We start from the raw sequence: 25,000 nt of genomic DNA, 5'->3' as shown, positions 1-25,000 counted from the left end.
ACACACACACACACACACACACACCCAAACAAAGGCTTATCCTACAAAGCTCTGCAGGGGAAGTTCCAGTCTGGCATGGGCTAGTTTTGAATGGACACTCAAGCCTGTGCTCCGTCTTGCGTTCGCCACACTGGTGCCGACATGCTCCGGCTTCTCCCGCTACGATCCGACAGGAACACCTGGCACCCGCAATTCCACCTCCACGTTTACAGACAAAATCTGACACCCTTGTCATGCAAGCTTTTAAGACTTCCACTGCTCCTGCCAACTTAATGCCTCCGACAGAGCACTGTACAAATTAGCTTTAGATCCGTAGCGACTTCCAGGAACCGCAGGCGGTTAAGAGCTAGCTCTCTACAAGCCGGGCTCATTACATGCCTTAGGTCAGAGAGAGAGAGAGAGAGAGAGAGAGAGAGAGAGAGAGAGAGAGAGAGAGAGAGAGGGAGAGAGAGAGGGAGAGAGAATATTATCTTGCTTGTTCCATACTTGTAACAAAAGGACAGAAAGTAAAAGGTGTAGAAATCAGAAACAAAAGCCCAGCACCTGACAGAGTAACCAATCCATGAATGTTGCATGTGAGTACCCAGCCTATGCTTCACCTCTCCATGACCCTGTCAGTCACTCACTGACTCACACACACACACACACACACACACACACACACACACACACACACACACATTTACTCACACACACACACACACACACACGTGCATACACGGACACACACACGGACATACATGCTCACAAATGTGCACATATGCACACACAATTAAGTGCCATTTTGCTTTCTCGAGTCTGGTTTGCCTGGTCAGGTGAATTTCTGCATTTTCTAAGCCATCCGCGAACCGTCTGCGAGAGCAACGGCAACACCGAGCCTGTCAGGTTTGGAGTGAGAGAGGATTAGATGAAATATAAACAAGTGACTCAGCGTTAGTCGAAGTGTGTACTGGCAAAACAGCCTGGTGAAGCTCAGAGGAAGCTGACATAGTCAACAAGAAGGGCAGGCCTGCTGATCTGAGCTCAGTTTTGCAGGATTTTGCCATTAGGTCTGACTGGACTTGGGAATGCTGGGAATGCTTGAGGGTCAGCTGATCCACTGTCTGGCTTCAGTCACTTCCCAGAGACATGGTCTCCTCCCTTAATACGTCAGCTCATCCTGGACACCCGGTCTGCACACACACACACACACACACACACACACACACACACACACACACACACACACACACACACAGGCTCCATCATGGTTTAAAACCAGAAAATAATACGATGATGTGGGCTACACACATCACAACCTGCAGACGCCAGCAATTAGACCACGACAAAACAGTCATGTAGGAGTCATCTGTAAGGCACATATAACACGCGTATGCATGTGTGTGTGTGTGTGTGTGTGTGTGTGTGTGTGTGTGTGGATGTGGCTGTTCGTGTGTGTGTGTGTGTGTGTGTGTGTTTGTATCCCTCAGCCCAGCTTAGCAATTAGCAATTCAGCTTAAGAATCTTAGGCTCACAAACATGCCCACTTAAAACATCCGATTTTATTTAGGAATGGTGTGTGTGTGTGTGTGTGTGTGTGTGTGTGTGTGTGTGTGTGTGTGTGTGTGTGTGTGTGTGTGTGTCTGTGCATAGAAAAACATCCAGACGTCTCTCCATGGACAAGAAAGGTGTAATAACTACATAGAGACCTGGGTGATTTAATTGTGGTTCTATATAACACTTAATACCAAGTGTACTGCACCTGGCAAAAACAGGTTACACCCTTGAGGGGGAGGAGGGTGTCCAACAGTGCCAATTAAACACCCCGGCCAATCAGCCGGCCTCTCCCAGGACATGCATCACCCGCAAACCAATCAGCACCGTCCCTCTCTCGCCTCATTAAGCACGCCCGTGATAGGAAGGCGACAGGGAGAGACGAGATTATTTTTTTTCCTTCTCCTTTTTAATTATAATGTCTGGGAGGAAGAGAGCGCCGTGAGGTAAACAATCATAGTTACAATCAAGGACGACGGCACCTCCACCGCCGTGGCGCGAGACGCAGGCGCTGGGCCATTACGGGGCTCACCGAGGCCCTCGCGCTCATTAGATCTCCTTCATAACTCGCGTGTGCGGTACTGACAGAGCCGCTCGCGTTATACCGCTGAGACATAAAAACAATGCGAGGTAAAAAATAATAATAATAACAAACAAACAAACAAACAAATAAATAAATAAGCAATTCGGGAGACACGTAAGCTTAAAATAATAACCGAGTTTAGCGTTAACGTGACAAATTTGCTCGTTATTGACATCACTTGGGGGACTTGTTGACAAATGAGGGTAAACATGTTCATTACGTAATCAAAAGCGGAAGTTAGTGCTGACAGTCCAGTTTGATAGAGCAGAAGGCCTGACTTACAGGGATATATGAGCCCAGGCTGCTCCCACACACACACACACACACACACACAGAAGGAAAACACAAAATAACGCACAGCAAGTAGACTGACTAGGCCCTACTACAAAGAGTAAGAAGGTATTAACTTTAATTATATTCTGATGCAAACCGTGTCGTGCCAGCAACAAAGGAAAATGTAATCACATATGTAAATGTGCACAAGGAAAAAAAAACAAACATTGTTTGTGCACCTTCAGTAAATTCCATTTTCTGTTATTCCAAGATAGTAAATTACAGTCCCTTTTCTTCGGCGTTCAGATGCTCTTTTTTCAATGTCACAATGTTGCAATGTGAGCATTTATAAACTAAACCCATTTTATTTGTCAAACCAAGAATTAAGATACTGAATAAATAAAAGAAAGCAGAGAGTAAAATTTATATTAGCATCCTCTTCCTGACTGGTGTTTATTATGGCTAGTCGGGCTACAAATTACATGGTTCAGTGTCTACAAGGAAAAAATGGGTTTTATTTTTTTAAAAATGTAGTTTTTATTGAATAACCAACTACTTAACAGAATGATATAATTTAAAACACCATAGGTAAAACTATATGATTCAGGTGTGAGTAGTGGTACGTGTGTATGTGTGTGTGTGTGTGTGTGTGTGTGTGTGTGTGTGTGTGTGTGTGAGGCAGCGAGGCCAGAGGTATTGTCAGAGAGAGGGAGACTCTATGGTACTTAGAGGCCATTTTACTGCTTTGCAGTGGTCAAGTGAGGTGCACTGAGCTCAATTCCAGCCAAACAATGGTGAGGAGGACCGACGAGACAAAGGGGCTATCCCTGGCTCTTAACCCTTTCACTGCTGTCTCACACACACACACACACACACACGCACGGCCACCTAACCTATGTTGGTAATAGGTGCTCAGTCTCTGTGCCTCTCTCTTGCTCACGCGCACACACACACACACACACACACACACACACATATGCTATTGCGCTCGACGGCACACTTCAGAAATCCCCGGTAACATTTCAGACCAAAATAATAGATCCCAGAGTGAGAATGGTCTGGATGAGCTCCTGGGCCTTGGCACTATAAAGGGAGGATCGAATACGAACTGGGCTTCACTCCTCCCTCTCTCTCTCTCTCCCATCTCTCTCTCTCCCTCACTCTACTCCTCCTCATCTGATTCACCATGGGGGAGCAGAGCAGGCTGTCGAACATTAGCAAATGAATCATGCTTTTTTTGTTTTGTTTGAAGACACCCCCCCCCTCGTCCAAAAAAGAGCGAGGAGGGGAGAGGAGAAGCAGAGCAGCCAGGCCATCTCACCCTTTTCTTCTGCCTTTAATCCTGAGGGGGATAAGCTGTACTGTACACAGAGAGGAAGTGCCAGGGTCTAACCTATCACTGTTCAGCATTCCTGCAACCTACACACACACAGTCTGCCTACCATTCATAAAAAATAAAACAATTTATATATGTACACACACACTCTCTCTCTCTGTGTCATATATCCCACATACATACACACGGTCTACCTACCATTCATAAAATTTTTAAATAAAAATTTAAAAACAATTTATATATGTACACACACACACACACACACACACACACACACACACACACACAGTGCTAGTTGACTAGAGCCTATTACTCAAACACACTCAAACCTCAAACACAGTCAGTCTCAAAAACCCAACAGACAATGTTTATATAGAACTTTCAAGAAGGAGCCGTGTAGCTAAACACTGCTGTTTCATAATAGAAAGAAAACTGTTAATAAAGCTACTACAATGTAGGCTGTGTGATTCCAAACATGAAACCCTTCTATGTTCGCACAACTCTCCCTCATAAAATCAAATTATTTTAACAAATCAAATCCACACACCTGCTGCAGAGTACTTGACTTAAGCTCCATCTCAGCAAACAGAGTTGCAACAAGACAAATACAAGCTACAAAAAAATAAATAAATCTATATCGAAAGGTAAGGCAAGAGATTAGTTTAAAAATAATTAGATACAGCCGCAATATCTGAAGGCACGTTTTGTTGGTTATGGTGCATCTCTAGCTGATGTTAACTCTGCGTCGTATACTGTGCATCTTATATATTTTTAATTAATTCATATATATGTATATATATATATATATATATATATATATATATATATATATATATATATATATATATATATATACACACACATACATACACACACACACAGTGTGTGTGTGTATATATATTTATATATGTAAATACATGCAGAGCCAAAATAAATGACAAATATTTATATGTAAATATTTATATATATATATATATATATATATATATATATATATATATATATATATATATATATAATGACAATATTAAGTGATGTAGGCATTAATTCAGTTGGTTTTCCCGTGCCTGAGACGGAGTTTTGTGCACAGGCTCATTTTCAGTAACAGCCCAGGAATTTGGGGCACGGCTGTGACAAAGTGTCCTGCACCATGTCTGGAGGGACTGTTGATTTGCCTATGAAAATTGCAAGCTCTTGCATGTGTGTTCTCTCTCTCTCTCTCTCTCTCTCTCTCTCTCTCTCTCTCTCTCTCTCTCTCCCTCTCGCTCCCTCTCTCCCTCTCGCTCCCTCTCTCTCACAAACTCACTCACACAGAATAGCACTACTAGTTCAGTTACATAATACCCATTCACAGTATTACCAGTATGGCCAGAAAATTCAAGACCAAAAACATGTTGATAATGGCAAGGTGAGGTATGGAGGTGAGGTGTGGAGGTGAGGTATGGAGGTGAGGTGTGGAGGTGAGGTTTGGAGGTGACAGCAGGGTTCCAGCCAAAGCCACAGACCACAGACTGCGACCGGTCTCTCTGCGACCGGTCTCTCTGCGGCTCCTCCATGTTTCATGCAGTCACACTCTTTAGGATCATAAGCGGAGGGCTGGATGCAGGACTGTGGGAGATCCAGGGACGGTGTGGTGGCGGCAGAGCAGGGTGGAGGAGGCTGCTCCGCACCACTGCCCACCATTCCGGCGGGATAAAGCACCACCCACCTGGCATCACCTACACCCGCCATCACACACTCCACTACTAAGGCTGATCAGTTTTAGCAAATATAGTTAACAGCATAATTACATGTGGACACAAGTTTCCCTGTCTGTATTAACAATATTATATAAACAGACTCCTTCTTAAAAAATTATACCTCATAGTGGCATCTTACTACATTTAGACATATACACAGTGCATCTGTGTCTGATTACAGAAAAACACAGTGCATTTGTATCTGATTACAGACAAACACAGTACATTTGTGCCTGATTACAGACTAACACACAGTACATTTGTGTCTGATTGTGTGCTCCATTTTCTCAGGTTTTAGAAAAGGTGAGGGGAAGCACAAGACATGTGTGTTTTACACACACACACCCCTTAAACCTGCATTCACCACAGCATGTTTTTGCTTCTTCTGTGTCCTCAGGACCCTTGTTGTGCTGGTCCGTCTAACACACAGAGACACGGGAGACCCAACAGAGAAGCGTCTGCCGCTCATGTAGTGTGTGTGGGAACGTCTGGGAAGTGGAAGAGTTAGGGATTCCTTTTTTTTAAATTGCAAAAATGGGAATCTGTGTGTGCACATGTCTCTCTGTGTGTGTGTGTGTGTGTGTGTGTGTGTGTGTGTGTGTGTGTGTGTGTGTGTGCGCGTGCACTCTTGCAAGATGCTGGTTACTCTGGCAGCTAAAGGAAAACAGGTCCCTTATTTGTAATATATGACCAAAACTGCTATAATACAGATGTACAGTACTTTCTCTCTCTCTCGCTCTCCCTCACTCACACACACACACACACACACACACACACACACACACACCTTGCTCATCGTAAATCTAACCTCCACCACAATGATTTGAAGATTGTTAACATGATAACATATTGTGGAACAGCAAACCACAGAAAGCGATGCCAAGAAAAAAAAGAAAAAAAAACGACAGCGACAGCAAGGCAGAAAAACAGACATGCAAGGAGAGAGGGAGGAGGGAGGAGAGAGGAGAGAGGGAGGAGAAAGGGGGAGGGGGAGGAGAGAGGGAGAGGGGGAGAGGGGTTGGTAGGTGGACCCAGCCAGGCTGGGTTAGGCCCTCACAGGTAGGGCACACCTGAGTATCAGTGTCCTAACCCTCCCCCGCTCGCCTTTGCCCCCAGCCCCGCCCCCAGCAACTGGCCCCGCCCCCGCCGGCCTCAGGCCAGGCTCTTTAATGGTGGCACTGACACGTAGGCCATTATCCTGCACCTCAGCACACAGAGAGACTGGAAGAACTGGTCCTGGCTGCACGGAGCTGCATATTCAAAACCACAGTGTGTAATCGGACCCGCTGCTCCTGCAAACCTAATTTACACACACGCGCACACACACACACACACACACACCACCCTTTGGCAAACAGAGGGGGCGCTTGCTTTCTTCCCTGGCCCCACAACACAGCTAGATTAATGGGAAAGTCATGATGGCGATCGACTTATCCACACGCGCACACACACACACACACACACACACACACACACACACACGTCCCATATCCACAACACAAAAACAAACATCTACACTGAATGTGCATAAAATTCCTGTTGCCAAAAGAATCTTCATCAAACTGAAAAATCTAAAAGCAAAATAAATACACAAAAATTAAACAACAGAATATTGTTATTGGCAGAAAATAATTAACAGCTGCATATAATAAGCTGCACAGTAAGTACACAGCTGCCTATAATAGTACCTGGACAGGGAAAACAAACAAATAAACAAATATTTATAAGAGCCAAAACAAAACACCGTTACAACACTGAGCAGAGTGAGTGGCCTGACACCGATATCAACCCAAAGAGGGCTCTCTACAACTGAGGACATGACAAGAGCTGACCTCAAGGATGCCGGTCAGAGAGAGAGAACGAATGCGGAGGGGTATTTTCCCACAACGCTACAACAATGTCCACGCACACCCCTATATTTAGACACACCACCTCATCACGCCGTTGTCTTCAATCATACACCGCACCTAAGAAAACTTGGCACCAGACACAATCAGCGTGTTTCCCTAAGAGGAAGAGCTAGGTGCCACAGAGCAGGCCTCAGGTAGCCGGGAGGAGACGCCGTGGGGGAGCCATGTGTCGCTACCACTGCTCACACACGAGTATCAGCCAGCAACGCTGACAGACCAGAACCAGGCTGAGACCCGCACTACCTGTTCCCTGAAACCACGCGCTTCCACTGGAACAATGCAATGCTGCTACTACTACTGATACTATTATAATAACACTGTTATTAATATTATTATTATTATTACCATTATTAACATTATTATCATCATTATTACACATTAATAATAATTTGTCGACTTGGTTTATGAGCACAACAGTGCACACATATAATGCTCAGATGTTCTAGCATTGCGCACGTGATGTTAATAATAATACTTTGCCTCCATCTACAACAACAACAACATCAACAACAACAACATCAACAACAACAACAGCCATGTTACTGGAACCATATGAGCCAAAAAGCAGAAACAGGTACCGTGTGTTTCTACACAAGCAGGTACTTCTGTAAAAGCAAGAATGACAACAGAAGATGTAAAAATATAAAAACTATAATGACAAGATTTACACACATACAAGGATCTCGCCCTTCAAAAATCTAAACACAAATAAGCATTTTCTTTTTTTGCAGTTATTTAAATTGAGAGAGAGGTGTCTGGGGTGCTTTGACCTGAACATGTCAGGGATCGAGTGAAGTTAACACTCCACAACAGAAGCAAGACAAACTGTGCTGGTGAAGAGACGCCCCAGCCGTGGGGAGGACGCACAGGGTCTCACAGTCTCACTGTCTCTCAACGGTCTGGAGAAGAAGGATCCAAGGATATGGAGCAAGGAGAGGAAGAAGGGCAAGACAAGGCGTCTTAAACCACAGCACTCACGACCGCCACATCTCAGGAAGAGATTTCGCACGCTCGGCTGCTGGCTCGCACTCCAGCAGACAGCCACCACAAAAAACCCAAACCGCATGACTGAACAGCAAAACAGAATTATTAATTCACTTTGCTATTCACTTTATCTGCTTCATCGGTAAGATAGGGTTCGGAATATTCAAATCGATCCTACAAAATTTCAGAAAAATAGAAGCATAACGCAGCCACGAGGAATCGTTAAAGTGAAAGCACCATCTTAAAATAAAACTAGTTATGGCAATGCAATGCCGGGACTATTTGCAAAAAAAAGTGTGAATAGTATAAGATGAATGTCACATTGAGGAGTGTCCAAAGAGTGAGCATGATGGCAGAGAGCACGCCTGCTGTCTTTGTTTTGCACTGATAAAAGAGAAAGAACGAGAGAGCGAGAGAGAGAGCGAGCACAGCACCTGTAATATGCTATAGATCCTTTTCAGTGTGACGCCTGTAATGCTTGCCAGCCCTCAACCACAGAGCCGAGAGGAAAAATCCTGACTTCTCTCTCCTTCTATTACGCTCTCAAAAAAATCCAAAAATTAAAATATGGAGTGGACAGTGTAAAAAAAAAAAAAAAAAAAAAAAAAAAAAAAAAAAAAAAGGAGGAGGGGGTGGGGGGGGGGCACATTGGCCTCCATGCCCCACTGTGAAAAATAAACACAGGCAAATAAAAGTATTATGTATATGCAGGCACGACTCCTGTCTGACTTATCTTAAACAGATGTGGCACACAGCCCGAAATGTGTGCAGCCGTAGACTGTACGACTAGATTGTTATTAGTAGATGCAGGCAAAAAACAACCCCCCCCCCCCCAAAAAGCCCCTGGTTTTCTGTGCTGAGCATAGAGCAGTGAGCATTGTCCTTTCACGAGCCTCTCGTCCCTCTAGCTGGGACAAGACGGCAAGATGAAAGGTCTGTAGAGTCATGTTTTTCCAACCTCTTTCCTGATTCCTTCGGTATGGCCCATGGCTATTTAACCTTTTCTATCCCCTTTCTCTCTCTCTCTCTGTGTGCCTCTCCAGGCACGCCTTCCTCCGCAGGCTCTCTGAAGAAAACCGGTCTCAAACCCTGCACTCTGGCTTTCCCCAGCACACGACTCACTCGCCAGGATTCTTTGCGGGTGTCTGCTTTGGTTGGTTCTGTTGTCGTCGTCCAGACTTGAGCCACACTTTCCCCTCCTCTCTTGTTCAGCCCCACAGTCTCTGGTGCCGGGCATTGTGTGACCCAGTAACACACCCCACAACCATCTCCCTCTGTCCGCTCTGGTCCCGCGGCTGGTAATATGGGGCTTTCCCTTCTCTTCCCTTTTTATTTCTCTCACACTCACTCGGTGACCCCTGCTCCCCTCGTTCTTGCCGTCTGACCCCAACCTCTCCTCTCCTCCTTCCCCAGCCCAGCACATCCCTGACTCCACTGGCGAAACGAGGTTCTCGCCCGCCTCTCAGTCGCGAAAAGTCGCGGGTCTGCTTCTGTCTTTCTCCCCGTGTCTCTGTGTGCTTCCCTTTTGTGTGTGTTCTGTGTTTTCTTCCCTGTTTTGTGGATGTCGAGGTGTTCGGCGTGCTGGCTTCATTGCGTGGAGCCATTGCGTTTCCGCTGTCCTGCCCATCTGGCCGTGTCTCGGAGGAACTAGCTAAAATCTCCATCTCACCTTTTTCTCCATTAATGCAACACCTGCACTGTTCATTCACTTACACCTTTACAACTTATTTGTGTGCTGTCTCGTCTTTTTTTTTCTTTTCCCCCTTATTTCATTATTCGATAGCTCACATCGACAATATAAAATACGCTTCGCGAAGCAAAAGTTTTTTGTTTTTTGTTTTTTTTTTTAACGCGAATTTATTCGCAATACATGTGATATTTGTCTTCCTAACCCTGTCGATAATGCGTTCGAGATAACGTCGTAAAGAGTATTTTACTACTAATGTCGCTTGTGGTCGTGTCCGACTGAAATGCATTGATTTGGATTCCACGCATTACGTTTTTAACCTCAAACGCACAAACTCGGAGTGTGTCTCGTCTTTAAGTTGTCCACCCCACCGTCCCCCGGCCGTGTCCCCGTCCTCTGCGCTCCCGTAACCGAGGTGTCATGAAGGAGACCCGGGGCTCCCGTGTACATCCGACACACTCACAAAACACACACACACACACACGGCGATCGATCTGTATGTGACTCCGGCTGGGAATCCGCCAAAAACATCGACGTTAACAACGCTTGGAAAAGCGAACGGGAATGAAAAATAAAAAGAAATGCTGGCGAAAAAAAAGTAGAGGAACTGAAATGTAACGCAGGGCGGAGAGAATTCAACACGAAAGGGACTGGGAAAGTAAAGATGCTGTCCAAAAACGGATATTCAACACGACATATGTGGAGGAAAACACGGGAAAATGAGAGCAGAAGACGAGCGGGCATATGTGCGTAAAAACGGAACGGCAGTCGCCGCTCCCCACGCAGCGGACGCAGACGGAGCCACGGGCGGGACTAACGTGCTCCTCTCCGGGCTACGACCAGCCGCAGCTCCCGCTGCCCTCCCTCCGCTCCACGGACCGCGATCGCACCGCCGCTCCCTTCACAACACCGCCGTTCACAACACTGAGACTTTTCTGGACTACTGTGAATGCGCCGAAATGCAGAAATGCGTTTTAAATCCGTGGTTTGTGGTCAGCTGCGCGGAGAAGGGATCGCTGTCTTGCCCTTTTTCTTCCATTCGCGAGAGGAGCGAGGACGAGCCCAGATGTAAACCCAGGTAACGACGCGAATAAAGGCGAGGAAATGAAACAACCTGCGCGGGAGGATCCGGCGGTCGCCCGCTCCTTCTGCCCGTTACAGAGCGCTCGCCGCGGGCACGGCAGCGCAAGACCCCGAAAAGCGTCGCGCAGCCTGTTATTGGAAGTAAAAAGGAGCGAAGCCTGTCGCTAAGGCAGAAAGAGAGAAAGCAAAGTTGAAACTTACAATGTTTGTGTTGCCGCTACGAGATCCTCGCGTTTTAATCCAGTACTGAGACGCTTGGACTAAAGATCCCATCAAGGCAGTCCGTTTGGGTCAGTTTGCGTTTAGGATGGCAAAAGAAAGATCATTGTTGTTGCGGAGAGTAAAAAAACCAAGTATTAGTTGGAAAGGCAATATAAAAATAATTTGGATGCAAAGCAGGCGATGAATCTTGTGTCGGAGGGAGAGAGGAAGAGGTGAAAGTGAGATCTGATGATTGAAAAGAAAAAAACTCTTTGGATCTTTATTCCTGCTAATTAGTTTCCTGCAAAAAATGGCTGTGATTAATTCAGTGCGCATGTGCTTCATTACACAGGCACGACGGGAAGGGCTAATTAGCCACCTTCTGGATCAATAAGATCCAGCAAAGGAGAGAGCTGGGCAGAGGGAGGGAGGGAGGGAGGGAGGAGGAGGGATGGAGGGATAGAGAGATAGATAGATGAAGGAGGAAAAAGGAAAGTAATGATCGGGAATTGGAAATATGGAATTAAGCAGAGCGCGGAGTAAGAGTTTGAGTGGGAAGGAGGCAGCGAAAGTCCGCAAACGCGCCGCCGCGGTGCGGTCTTTTCTTTATTTAGCGGTATTGGCTTTATTCGGCCGCTGCCGTTTTGCGCTTATATTTGTAGACACGGTCGCGTGTTTATTTATGGTGATATTTATGAAATGAAACATCGCAACATATTTAATCGCTCGTTCCGTCTCTGAGAAACTTTGTCCGCGAGACCACGCGTGCTCTTAGGGTTGCTACACAAGTTCGCCATACTTCGAGATACTTCTGATATAATAAACTAAGCTTATGCCAATATTTATATGGATGTGCATCCATATTTTTCCCTTATACAACAGCCTTTTTGTTCGAAACAAGCACGCGTCGGTAACTGTAGAATACGGAACTACAGCTTCTTCCTACAAGCTCTCCCAGAAGTAACTGGCGAGCTTTGCTCCGTATGCACTTTATCAGGGACAAGAAAACACAGTCAAAAACATAGAGGCTACTTCGGCACAACATGGAAAGTAAAGTAAAGTTAATGGTCAATATTTAGCAAAGCATCTTATAAAGATATAGAATAGAAACAGTGTTTTGTACTTTTTAGACACTGAAACAAGAACGCGGAAAGATTTAACTTATGTATTGCTGCTTCGCCCAGGCATATTTATAAAGAGCACATAAACAGTGACATCCGTGAAGCGGGTGACATTCTCTCCATTTTGAACATGAAGGTTTAAAATAAAGAATGCATGCACAAGATTGCGCACTCTTGCGAGTTTTTAAACGTTTGTTGTACCTGAATTGCAACTATACTTGTCGTTTAGTTGTGGAATGATACGATAAGCGCACGCTGCATGTTATTGACGAGATACACCAACACGTGCCGAACACTAATTTCGTGGGTACATCTTTTTCACACATTACAAGAGAAATTGGATATTTGCTTAGTGCAGTCATACTTTTGTAGCTATATGCATCGGCGTAGCCATTTATATGTATATAATGAGAGGACAGATTCGGGTAGATATGAGCTATTGCAACCGACTAAAGGCAAAATCGTCCAAAAACCCCAAAAGCGTTAGTTGTTTTCCTTTTAGTCTCTGAAGGATAAAGTTGCATGCTCCCTGCGAGCGACTGCAGGCTATGCCAGACAGACCCCGAAATCTGCTCTCCTTCACACTTCAAAAAGTGGATGGCGATTAGACATGCTTTTCTTTTCTGAAAATGGCTGCGAGAAGTCTTAGATGAATGTAAACAAAGGTTGTTTTTTTTAAAGGTGATTTTTAGAAATATCACGACGTATGCAAAACACGGACACACGCGTGCACCGTCACGCAAGCGCGCGCGCTCGCACACATACATACACACACACACACACACACACACACACACACACACACACACACACACAGTTAGCAGATAGTAAGACAGTGATAGAGACAAGAAGAACTGGGCACCTTCTGCAATTAAAAGTTCTAAACGTTTTTTTATTCTTCCCGTTGGCCTATTATATCAGGCTATATTTTCCCCCTAAAATCTCTTAAGATTTTTTCTAAATCGTAGCATTATGTTTTAAAGGCCAAATGCGTTTTAAAGGCCTTTACTGTTGCACGAGCGTGATATATATTTCAGTGCACGCTAACGTGAACAGGAACAGGTCAGAAATCATATTTATTTGATTACACGTAAGATTACAGGTATATCGTAATATGGTAAAACAGAAAGCGTAAGAAAATTCCACGTTCCTTACTAACCGCGTTTTTTGTTTTTTTTTGAATAATTTCCGATAACCAGTAAAGTAACTTTCAAACGCCTGTTTTCAAAGAGGTGACATTTGATCAATAGTAACAACTGTAGTATAGATCGGCGGGTTTCTGCGCAGCCCCCCGCTTGCTGCGCTCTGCTCTGGTCACTCTGGCGGCTCTGCGCTCTCGGACCTTTGAGCCCAGGCCGCTGGCCCTTTGTCATGCTAATTCTATTGTTATTCTCTTTAAAGAAACGCTCAGTTCCTCTCCCGCAATATGCACACTTTCACTGCCGACATCTCCGAGGGCCCTAATCCTCCCAAATGCAGCGAACCCGTTTGCCTTCATTTATTACATAATGTTTATTGGAAAACTATCATCAATTTATATTTGCTTGTTTTGTTTTATAACCACGGAAAAATTCGGTATCAAAATGATGTGTTTGGCAGGATATATTTGATTAAGTGTTTGACAGTGTTGCTTTTACACTGTGACTGCAGATTAAATTCATGTTCTTTCTTTAATTTATGCGTTTTATTAGCGTATATTAAAAATAAAAATGAACAAACATGTTCTTTTATCTCGGTCTCCACAATAAATAATGCTGAATGTTACATCAATAAGGAATGTATAACAGCAGCAGTCACAGCAGTGATTCTGGCTATAAACAAAGGCATTAATCCCAACCTCTATGAAAAGTCAAAATAATATTTTCAAACCAATAAGACATGTCAGTAAAATCTTTCATGGTGTATTTACAGCATGGAGTATTTATGCAGAAGAGGCTGTTTCATAAGCATCTTGCCACGTCATGGACCGGGCAGCTTAGGGACAGCAGTCACAGTAAGAAGCCTCGTACTGGGAGTTTATGCTCGCGCTGATACGTCAGATCACAAAGAAACGCATCTACATATGAAACACCCTACATTATGGACTTTCAGAGATGCACGTGCTGAACTATTACCACAAAAAAAGGTCTCGAGGCAGAGTACAATGACAATATTAAGCGTCCTGGCCCCAAAGAGTGGCCTAGCAGTGTCTAGTGTGTGTGTGTGTGTGTGTGTGTGTGTGTGTGTGTGTGTGTGTGTGTGTGTGTGTGTGTGTGTGTGTGAGAGAGAGTGTGTGTGCTTGCGCGTTATACATTAGAATGTATTTTTAGTTATACAAACATATATATATATATATATATATATATATATATATATATATATATATATATATATATATATATATATATATATATGCTTAATTTATAATTATAAATAATAGACTTTGCATAAATTAGCATCAGACATCTGCCATTTGCAAGGACACAAGGACTATTAGATGGCAACTCGTATGCAAAACCTTAACGGGTCTGACGATCCTCTCTGTCGCGTGTAGGAGATAAAAACATAAAGTGATGGCACATTGGAGGCACACACACCGAGATGCCCATATTTCGCGCAGTGAGAGGCAGACAGAGGGGATCTCCGGGATTTGTGATGTGCCTGCTCTCTTGGGAAAGGGGGATTGTAAAAATGAATGGATAGAAAATAGAGTGCTAGAGGAGTTGGAGGGGCAGTGAGATAGTAAAGGGGCCGGTGTGGCGCGCGTGAGAAAGAGCATCGGAGCTTGTCAGTCGCTTTGTAGCGCTCCGTGCTATACCTGGTCAACTTTTGAATGCGCGCAATGCGGAATCATTCAACGCCGAGATTACCGTGCCAGCTCGTGCGCCACGGTGGACACACGATACGAATCGCGGCAGGTTCTGGAAAATGTAGAGTTAGCAGAAGGATCTCGGTGTGCTGAGACGCCATCGACGTGACTCCTAGACTGCGGTTCAAAATGAATTTATCACGTGTGAGTTTTCGGTTCGTGCATTGTCCCAAATACAACTGAGTGGTATACCTCAGAGGCAGTAAATGCGCGCGACCACCAGTTTGGGTTAGTGTGGCAAAACATGCTGAGAGATCTTACAACAACCTCTAGTGATAATGCAACCATGGAACCGCACAGGTTAAACCATGAAATCTATAAACGTGGTACAATAATAATAATAATAATAATAATAATAATAATAATAATAATAATAATAATCTATTCTAAATCGAATTCATTTAAATGTAATGATAAAACCGACTTCTGGACATTGCAACGATTTCCTTAAATTGAATTTAAAAATAAGTAGGCCGCACAATATAAGAGAATGGTACTTTTTGCGTATTTCTGTATTTAATTGTGAATGTGTGGGTGTGTATGTGTGTGTTGGGTGGTGGGGTTGGATGTGTGTATTTGTGTGTGTGTGTGTGTGTGTGTGTGTGTGTGTGTGTGTGTGTGTGTGTGTGTGTGTGTGTGTGACTTTTTAACCTCATGCACTGCGCGTGCCATCCTTAAATAATAAAGCTCAGACGCGAATGTTGAGGAAGTGAGAACGGCCAAAGGCATTTAAATATAAACGCAGCTGTCTGCGAAAGTCTTATAACTTTATTAGAAGATGACGAACATTTCAGGTCGGAGGATCGAAGGATTTAAGGTACTCCCTTAATAGTAGGTGGCGCGCAAGACCGCGTCTCGTGGCAAAACAACTCAGCATAGTGTGTTTTCGTGGTTGTTGAAAATAGACCAACAAAATGCCCAGGCGTCACCTACACACTCGGCAAAAAGAGAGGACCTACAGACATATCAGCATCTTAATAGATTACACAAATGACAAACGAGACTATATAGAGTATAAGTTAAAACACCGAGTCTTATGCGCGGGGACTTCTACCCGAGTAGTGTGTGGCAACAGTTGGATGGAGGAATGCGGTGGGCCATCGGCAGTGTCCGAGCTGCAGGCGACCACTGTCCGGCCGCGAGCCCCTGGTGGCCGGGGCAGGACGCGTTACCAGGTGCAATGGCAGCGCCCTCTTATGTTCATTCTGACCAAGGGGACGAACCAGCACGTGAACCTGCTCCGCTGCCCCTGGTGCGCCTGCCATCTGCAGCGCTGCCCGTGCGCTCTCACGCGCTTTCATGCCACGACACTGCGGGCACATGTTAAATACATGCAAATGAGGAGATCAACGACCCTGCAGGAGACGGAAGCCAAAACACTCACGACAACTTCATGAGATATAATGAGCTTTTTACATGTGGATTCAAACAGAGCCATGTGTGCTGCATTCCGTATCTTGGAATTATTTGCTTTTGATTCAACTATTCTGAGATGCGCGGTTTTAGATTTTTAAACCTTTTTTTAATCCTACAAATATAAACAGATATAATGCCAATAAAAATACAATTAATGATACACTCAAAATAACAGCATATCCAGAGCAGAGAAGGTACATTCAGTACCGATACATTTTCCATTCCGTGCCAAGTAGGCTAATGCCCAAACTTTCATATCTAGAGATTATGATGACGTTACACTCTGCCGTAAAACTGGACTGTGCAAAAAATAAACCACGCGAGCATCAGTGGGAAGCGATGACGCTAATGGTTATTAAGCAGCAAATGTGGACGTGCTCATTAAGACCCAATGCGCGTTTTTATTCTTTACAAAAGACAAAAAAAGGATAGAAAAAAATCGAAACAGGACTTCGGGTTTTCATACCCCTTAACCTTTTAGTGTGTCGCTTCTGTTTTTCTTTATTTTTTGTTGAAGATGTTAAAATATGATTTTGTTTGTTATAAAAATCCGCTGGCATTGAAACGCTGTGTTTTTAATGGTAGGCTTTTGACACGGTCACGCAAGGTATATTATTAACCCACCTTGTAATGTGATCTGTCAAATAAACGTGTTTTCTAAACAGTCGTGCTTTCTAAATATTTAATCTGTACATTTTCTGCACCTTGATTTGTTATCTAAAGTGTTGCTTAATAAATGCTATTTTAGTTATTTATATAAAGTGTGGCTAGGAAAGATGATGTTTTACTGTGGGTTTTTTTTGTTTGTTTGTTTGTTTGTTTGTTTGTTTTTTTGATGTCTTTAAATATTGCACCTCCAAAAGTTCATAACAAGGAAAGGTCTGCGCATAACCATACACGTCGCATTAAGCAAAGACTGCGCATTAAACTAATTATACATTTTATGAACTAATGATGCTTCCCTCCTGCGTTTAACTGTGGGGACTAGAATGTAAGTTCATTTGGAATAACACTAAGGACATTGAGATTTAATCACTAAATGCGTCACGAATAACGACTTTATCCGGCCTTATTTTTCCCATCCTCATAATGATATTGGCGCGTGGTATTTCTTTGCATAAATAAAATGCACGCGGCATGATGTTTGAATATTTTCAAAAACTTTGAATGGAATAAAAAAATAATTAAATTACTTTTTTGACTTGCTAATTAACTTAATTAATTACGTTGAATTATATTTTTCTTAAACACTTTCACGACTCCTGTCCTGTCGATCTTACTTAGTAATTTAGTGCAAAATGTAATAATTGCTCAGACGTCATCCAATCACAGTTAATGTATCAGTAATTAAAGATCGAATTATTTGGCGAGACTTTATTCTGCTGTCGGCCTATCCAAACTGCGTTGTCATTACATACACAACTTATATGTCAATTAATTATGCAAAAAAATGTATGTTTACAACTAATTAGAGATGTAACGAAAATTAAAACTACAATACATCTGTAGTTGTATTTGTTCATAGAAAATATTTCATTGCAAACAATCACACCGCCAGGTATAAGACACGGAGCCAGCGATTAGTCAACAACAGGGACCTCAATAACAGTGCATCGGCAAAAATCGATTTTGGAAATATACACTGTTCAAATGAACAGTCAGGAATATTTGCTAATAAAATGATATTGGTATTATTTAGAATCATTTAAGACTCGCTTCAGTTGCTCTTCGGTCCAATCTAAAATTTATTTACACTCATTCGATAAGAAGTGGTGTCTTCGATAAGAAGTGGTGTCTCGAATATGGCCATCGGATAATTTGGAAACGACTATCAAAATGAAAGACATCAGACATTTGTCGTTCCATAGACTCGTTATTATGCGCGTACAATACCTCGGTTATAGCATGTCTTTAATCTAAGTTCTGTCTCTCTTTCTCTCTCTTTCTGTATGTATGTGTGTGTGTGTGTGTGTGTGTGTGTGTGTGCGTGCGAGAGAGAGAGAGAGAGAGAGAGAGTGTGTGTGTGTGTGTGTGTGTGTGTGTGTGTGTGTGTGTGTGTGTGTGTGTTTCAGTTTCTGTGTCTGTGTGCGTGACCTTAAGGCACTGTGCATGTGAGCCTGTATTTCTGTGGATTATTGTCATACCATTCAAGTCTTTTAAATTGGCTAGTATTGGTATAACTGCTTTATGAATGGAAAAAAAAGAATATTCTATACAACTATAAACCCAAAAGCTAATATCAACATGGATCAGAATATCACACTAAACAAATAAAACGGATCCCGTTCAGCGTCTGCGTGGTAAACCTCTTCACGGTCGAGCAGAAATCAGAGAGAAATGCAGCCCGAAGCAGCCGTTCGTCTAGCACGCGCTGCGTCTGCATCGTTCTTATCACTGGGTGTCTACGACGCCCATTTCATCTTCCTTCAGGTAAGACAATAATACGAACGGAAATAAAACGTCTTGTCTGGATAGAGTTTACACTAACACAACCGGCACTGAGCGCTGGAAAGATATTTTTAAAAAAGGTCAATTATTACTAGCATTAATAATAATAATAATAATAATAATAATAATAATAATAATAATAGAAAGAAGAACAGCAAAAAAAAAACCACTAACAACAATAATAATGATTAATTATGAATTATTGATATGCTGTTATTTAATTATTGACTTGTCATGCATATTCATACAGGTATTAACACACTATTTAGCCATAGTATAAAATATAACTGCACTACCACCAGCACATACCTCAAGCGTAACAAGGGGAAGGAGAGTAAATAATTGGGATAAGAAGTGTATTTTCACGAAAACACACCACGATCATCTCGTCATGGCTCCATTATTATATTGTGTCATATCAGCGTAGGTCGGTTTCAGATGATTAGTTCCGGTTACGCAGCGCGTAAATCTCCGCTGCAGCAGAAGGCGCGGGCTAAAGGGCAAATAAGGGGCCGGTGTCATGGGCTAGCGCGCGTGGCCACGGCAGGGCCACATGGCCAGTGCGCGCGAGGCACGCGGAGCACCACACGCTCCCCGTGGGGACACGTGAGCACCACAAACCCCGGTTACCGCTCCACAGCAGAAGTACTCGCTACTGCCAAACACACACACACACACACACACACACACACACACACACACACACACCGTGGGACGTGACTCGTCGGACCGTCCACCAGCAGCTCTGAAACAAACACGAAACGCACTGAACCGTTGGGGGGGCTTTGCTTGCTCCACGCACCCGGCATATTTTTTCAAGCGCACGTGTGGCGCGATTTGCCTGGAGATTTGGCCGCAGAAAGCATCCCATCACGCGGGATAAAATATGACAGGTGAAAACAGGCGCAGAAGGGCACGCGAGATCCACGGCTAGCGCCAAGGGTCACCGTGCAAATCCTGCAGCACGGCGCCTCTGGATGCACTTCTATCAGCTGACATATATGGCAGGATTATGTGCAAAGCTTTACTCAGGAAATCATTTCATCTCAGAATAGAGATCTCCAATTTGCAGCTAAAAAATGCCGACATTTCCTGACCCAAAATGTCACTAATAATTACCATAACAGTAAAAAAAAAAAAAAACGATTAAAACATACGTTTTTCTAGACATATGGGTTTTTGTTGATAAGTATTTTTAATAAATGACGAATTGTGGGAAATACCACACAGCTCGTATAAATTTGAAATAATAATTTTATGTATTCCTTTTTATATTAATTCTTGGTGAAATCAGAAGGCCAAGTCTGGCTCATCACCAGACTGGTATCCAGCAGCAGGGCTCAGAAGCACGCCAGTAGAGAAACGTGTGTGTGTGTGTGTGTGTGTGTGTGTGTGTGTGTGTGTGTTTGTGTGTGTGTGTGTGTGTGTGTGTGTGTGTAATCAAATACCTCCGCATAAGCGAATTAGGCCTCAGTACGGACAAATCACACCAAAATACAACAAAAGCACTTATTTCATCTTAATCAGGAGAAAGCGTCTCTTTAGTGCAGCCTTGTTTTAGAAATTAGTTTAAAATGATCAAGTAGGAAAAGCCAGTAACTGTGTATAGTAAAAACATTATTAATATTATATAATAAGCCACAGGTAGCACGTGGAGGGAAACACGACCACTGAAAAATAGTTATTTTTGTAAAGAGAAATTATGACATTACTAATTAAGTACATTTAAGTTGGGCAATTACTAAACAAATTATGTAATTTTAAAACCTACAAAAATTAAATGTCCTGTTTATCATGTAAAGTTGTTTTATAGCTAATTCTATGGGGCTTTCTGAATACATGAGATTTTTTTTCCATTACCTTTTAATATATTAGTACAAACATAAAATTATGCTCTAGTTATGAACAGTTAGGAACACCACATAGTCAAGTTCTTAAGGGAATAAGAATGTCAGGAACTGGATATGGTGTTTTGATGTTGCCGTGAAAATACAAAAATAAATTAAATTTAATGCTCAGTAATCTCAGAGGAACAACATAAATGCTTTTCTTTCATCGTTCCTTTTTTCCAGCTAAATGTGGGTAATTAACAACTGTGTGCACTAGATTACCACCCAGGTGCTGCATACAGAAGGAGGCACCGAGTGGAACCTGGCATGTGCCACGCCCAAAGCCTGCCAGCAGGCCCGTTTGCCATCTGACTGCAGCGCGTGTGCGGAGCTGAGGAGGTGCAGAGGTGAGGAGGCCTCTGCCACACCCTGCCTACAGCCCAGCAGGTGCGGCCCGAGCCCGGAACAGGGGCTGGGGTGGACCACGGCGTAATTGCTGAAGACGGCAGAAGGCTATAGCGGACTTATGGGCTGTTTAAGCCTGCCTCAGCTCCTGACCCCTATCCAACCCCCCACCCCCTCCCCCCGGGCCTCTGCGGCAGGCTGTCAGGGTCCGGGCCCCATCCGGCTGTGGGGGCCTAGTGTCTATCTAAAGCAGGCCATTAGAGAGGCCATTCTCCAGCTAGGTGTGAGCTCGTCAGGGCAATTAACAGGGAAGGTGTTTAACATGGCAGTATATTAACTCTGCAGGAGGGTGTGTGTGAAAGGTCCATAAAGAAAACAAGAAGACCATGTGTGTTCCTTCCATGTCCACTCCACATACACACACACACACACACACACACACACACACACACACACACACACACACACACACACACACGCACACACATACAAATGCACACACATACAAATGCACACACGCACACACACGCACACACACACACGCACACACGCACACACACACACACATACACACACACACACACACACACACACACACGCACACACATACAAACGCACACACACACACACGCACACACAAGCTCCAGTGTCAAACAACTAAAAACGTTAGTAATTCGTGTTCATGTCGACCAGGTTCAGACAGTGTGCAGCATACATATTATGCATACATATTAATGCTTTATGTGATGTGATAGCACAGAGTCCGTCCTGCTCATCTGGATGGTCTTAAAATTAAGGGAAAAATCAGATCAAGAAAAATGTTAAATATTTGGTTTGATTCATGTGCCGTCTTAGTAAACTCATTGTAAAATATTTAAGGTACATCTAGTTGTACAAAGAGCCCGGAGACGATCACAAAAACATTTTAAGACGTTTAACTGGCCACTAGTGAACAATAGCACCACATCTAAGCAGGACTGCTCTGGAAAAGAGCGAGACAGGGTCTGCACCTGATGTCTAGAGGGCCATCCGGCATTAGTCAGCTTTTACCCACAATTCTCTACCCTGAAAATGGGCACAAATCAAAACATTAAGACAGCGCTTGAGGTCCACACCAGCAGACACATTGCGTGTTTGTGTAATCCGTAATTCATGTTTTTTGGGGGGTTTTTTTGTGTGTGTGTGCACCAAACGCTGTCCGATATGTGCAAATACATATGCAGGCACAAAGGGGAAGGAAGCAGAGACCTAGAGAGATTGGCTTTGCCACCAAATCTGTTTAGAATTTTAAATGCAGCAGTATAGGCACTGCTGTCCAATTACATACATCTTTCATGTATGAAATCATGCACGGCTCTTTCTCTCTCTCTCTCTCTCTCTCTCTCTCTCTCTCTCTCTCTCTCTCTCTCTCTCTCCTTCTCCCTCTCTCCCTCCCTCCCTCTCTCCATCTCTTTTTTCCGGGAGGCCAGAGAGAGCTGGCACAAAGGGAGTGACCCCGACTGCAGCACAAAGTGCATCCCACATGCAGAGCAGGGCCTGCCGCCAGAGCCCAAGGCTACGAGCACTATTCCATTAGCGCTTCTGGACTAAGCCAGGGAGGGAGGGAGGAAGGGAGAGAGAGTTGTGGGTGGGGGCAACTCTTCCTTCTGACGGGGGCGTTTGCTGGTTATGACTTCTGCAGCATCTCTGGCCTGCCGTGCGCTGGCTGACCATTTGGGTCCAGCGTTCACTGGGGCACTAAGCCTAATTACTAGCAATGCATACCATTTTGGGCTGATGCTTGTAACGGCTTTATTTTCTGCACTGGGCAGGAATCTATAACACACCCAGGCCTTAAGAATGCGCACAAGGGCTCAGAGCTCTGCCCAGGCATTTATTTATTTATTTACGTGCTCTTTCCTGCACAATTGGCAGCGCCCTGCTGTGTACTTATAATTTGCAGTGACCTAAATTTGGCGAAATTACTTTGAACTTTTCAAACAAAGGCCCGTGTTCTCCTCAGAGCCCCAGCTGATACGGAGGGGCTCCTGTGGATCGCCTGTTTTCCTTTTTATTCACATAATTCCATAAACACCATTTACATTCAATCAGGATTACGCAGGGAGCACGGGACGGCATTATTCTGGGGTGTTAAAGAGCTAGCATACCAGCCATGAAGCACAAAAAACCCAAAAAAACAACAACAGTAACATTGAAAAAAAAAGAATCTCAGCTGAGCAAACATTACAGGGACAATTGAACTAATGCCCCTGTAAAGTGAAACCACACTGTAGCGTGGACATTGCCCAGCTGCAATGGGAAACCCACTGCTCTGCAGAAAAGCACACACACACACACACACACACACACACACACACACACACACAGTGATTGAGGTTTGTGGGTGCACGTGAAAAACGTGCCGTGAGCGCGGTTGTGCGCAGCCGCATCCCGTCCACCACCGCACGGGTCCGCTGAGCTGACACGCATCTCCCAATACACGCCACGGCACGCCGGTGCAGGCGCCTCACGGGACGGCCGCAGGCCATGGCCACGGGGTCTCTGACGGCAGCCCTGCACGAGCTGTCCCTACGCAGTCAACAACCTATTACGCATCCCCCAATCCCGAAGGAGCAAACAAAGCCAGGAGGCTTGGGAGCCAGGCCGCATATCTGCAGGCTTCCCAGTGGGTGGCGCTGTGCAGAGGCACTAGCAGGAGGGCTCCCTCGGCCCTTGGGAAGGCCCGTGGGTCCTGTGGGGCTCGGCAGGGACCAGAGGCGATCATGCTTCCTTACCTGATGTGGTTTTAGGTTCGATACGCCGCCGCTCGGAATCCCCTCTCGGATTGCTCTTCTTTTCCTGTTTGAAGCGTCTGTTTGAAGTCGGCGACAGAAAGGTCACGACCCCTCGCAGTCACGGCAAGATTCGGTGCAAGGGTTGGGGCGTTCTCTAAGGCTAACGCTATCGCTAAAGTGTTTTATCTTCTATTGGTATATGCAGAAACAATAAAGAACAAGGCAAAGCTTTCGCATACAGCGCCAGGGCACTAGGAGGAAGTCCCTTGGCAAGGGCTTTGAGTGACGTAGTCCCAGAATTCCAGGTATTTCCAGGGTTTGTCAAAGCTATGAGCCCCAGCAGTGGGACTGGGTTTGGTTTGGAGTACCCACAGTCTGTGGAGATGTTCAAAGCTTTTCAGGGTAAGAGCACCACCTACGGAAAGAAAACAGAAGAAACAAATTATTAGGACAGACCTGCGCTAATGTAATAAACGTAGACTGAGACCAACACGTCACACGGTCATTTATGCTGGAAAACGTTGAGGACATGGAGAATAACCACACACGAATGGAGCTGAGATGACAGAAGTTCAAGCCAAAGTTAGTTATGTGTTATAAGTGACTGCAGGTTTTCTGTGTGACGTGCCACTTTCCCAGTGCAGAGAAAATCTCTTACAGGAGGCAACACACAATATGGCTTCTATCATAGCTTTCGAATTCCCTATTAAGCCATCTTAGTGAACACAAAATTAATATAGAATTATTCCGGTTATTACGGTTGGAGGACAAAACCTTATTTTCCAGATTCCAGGTCAAGCAATAAGAGCATTGCTCTGTGTAATTCTTCC

General features: G+C 44.2%; 1 protein-coding gene across 1 annotated transcript in view; it reads right to left on the bottom strand.

The window, feature by feature from the left end:
- zfhx3 (zinc finger homeobox 3) overlaps positions 1–11,741 on the bottom strand; it is a 129,994-nt gene extending 118,253 nt beyond the window's left edge. The window contains exon 1 of the mRNA XM_027007437.2: positions 11,330–11,741. The gene's annotated coding sequence lies outside the window, so the exon portion shown is untranslated. The remainder of the gene's footprint in view (positions 1–11,329) is intronic.
- Positions 11,742–25,000: the final 13,259 nt, after the last annotated feature.

The sequence above is a fragment of the Electrophorus electricus genome, chromosome 1, assembly GCF_013358815.1.
Source record: "Electrophorus electricus isolate fEleEle1 chromosome 1, fEleEle1.pri, whole genome shotgun sequence".
Classification (NCBI taxonomy): Eukaryota; Metazoa; Chordata; class Actinopteri; order Gymnotiformes; family Gymnotidae; genus Electrophorus; species Electrophorus electricus.
This window is presented reverse-complemented; position numbering and strand designations above follow the sequence as displayed.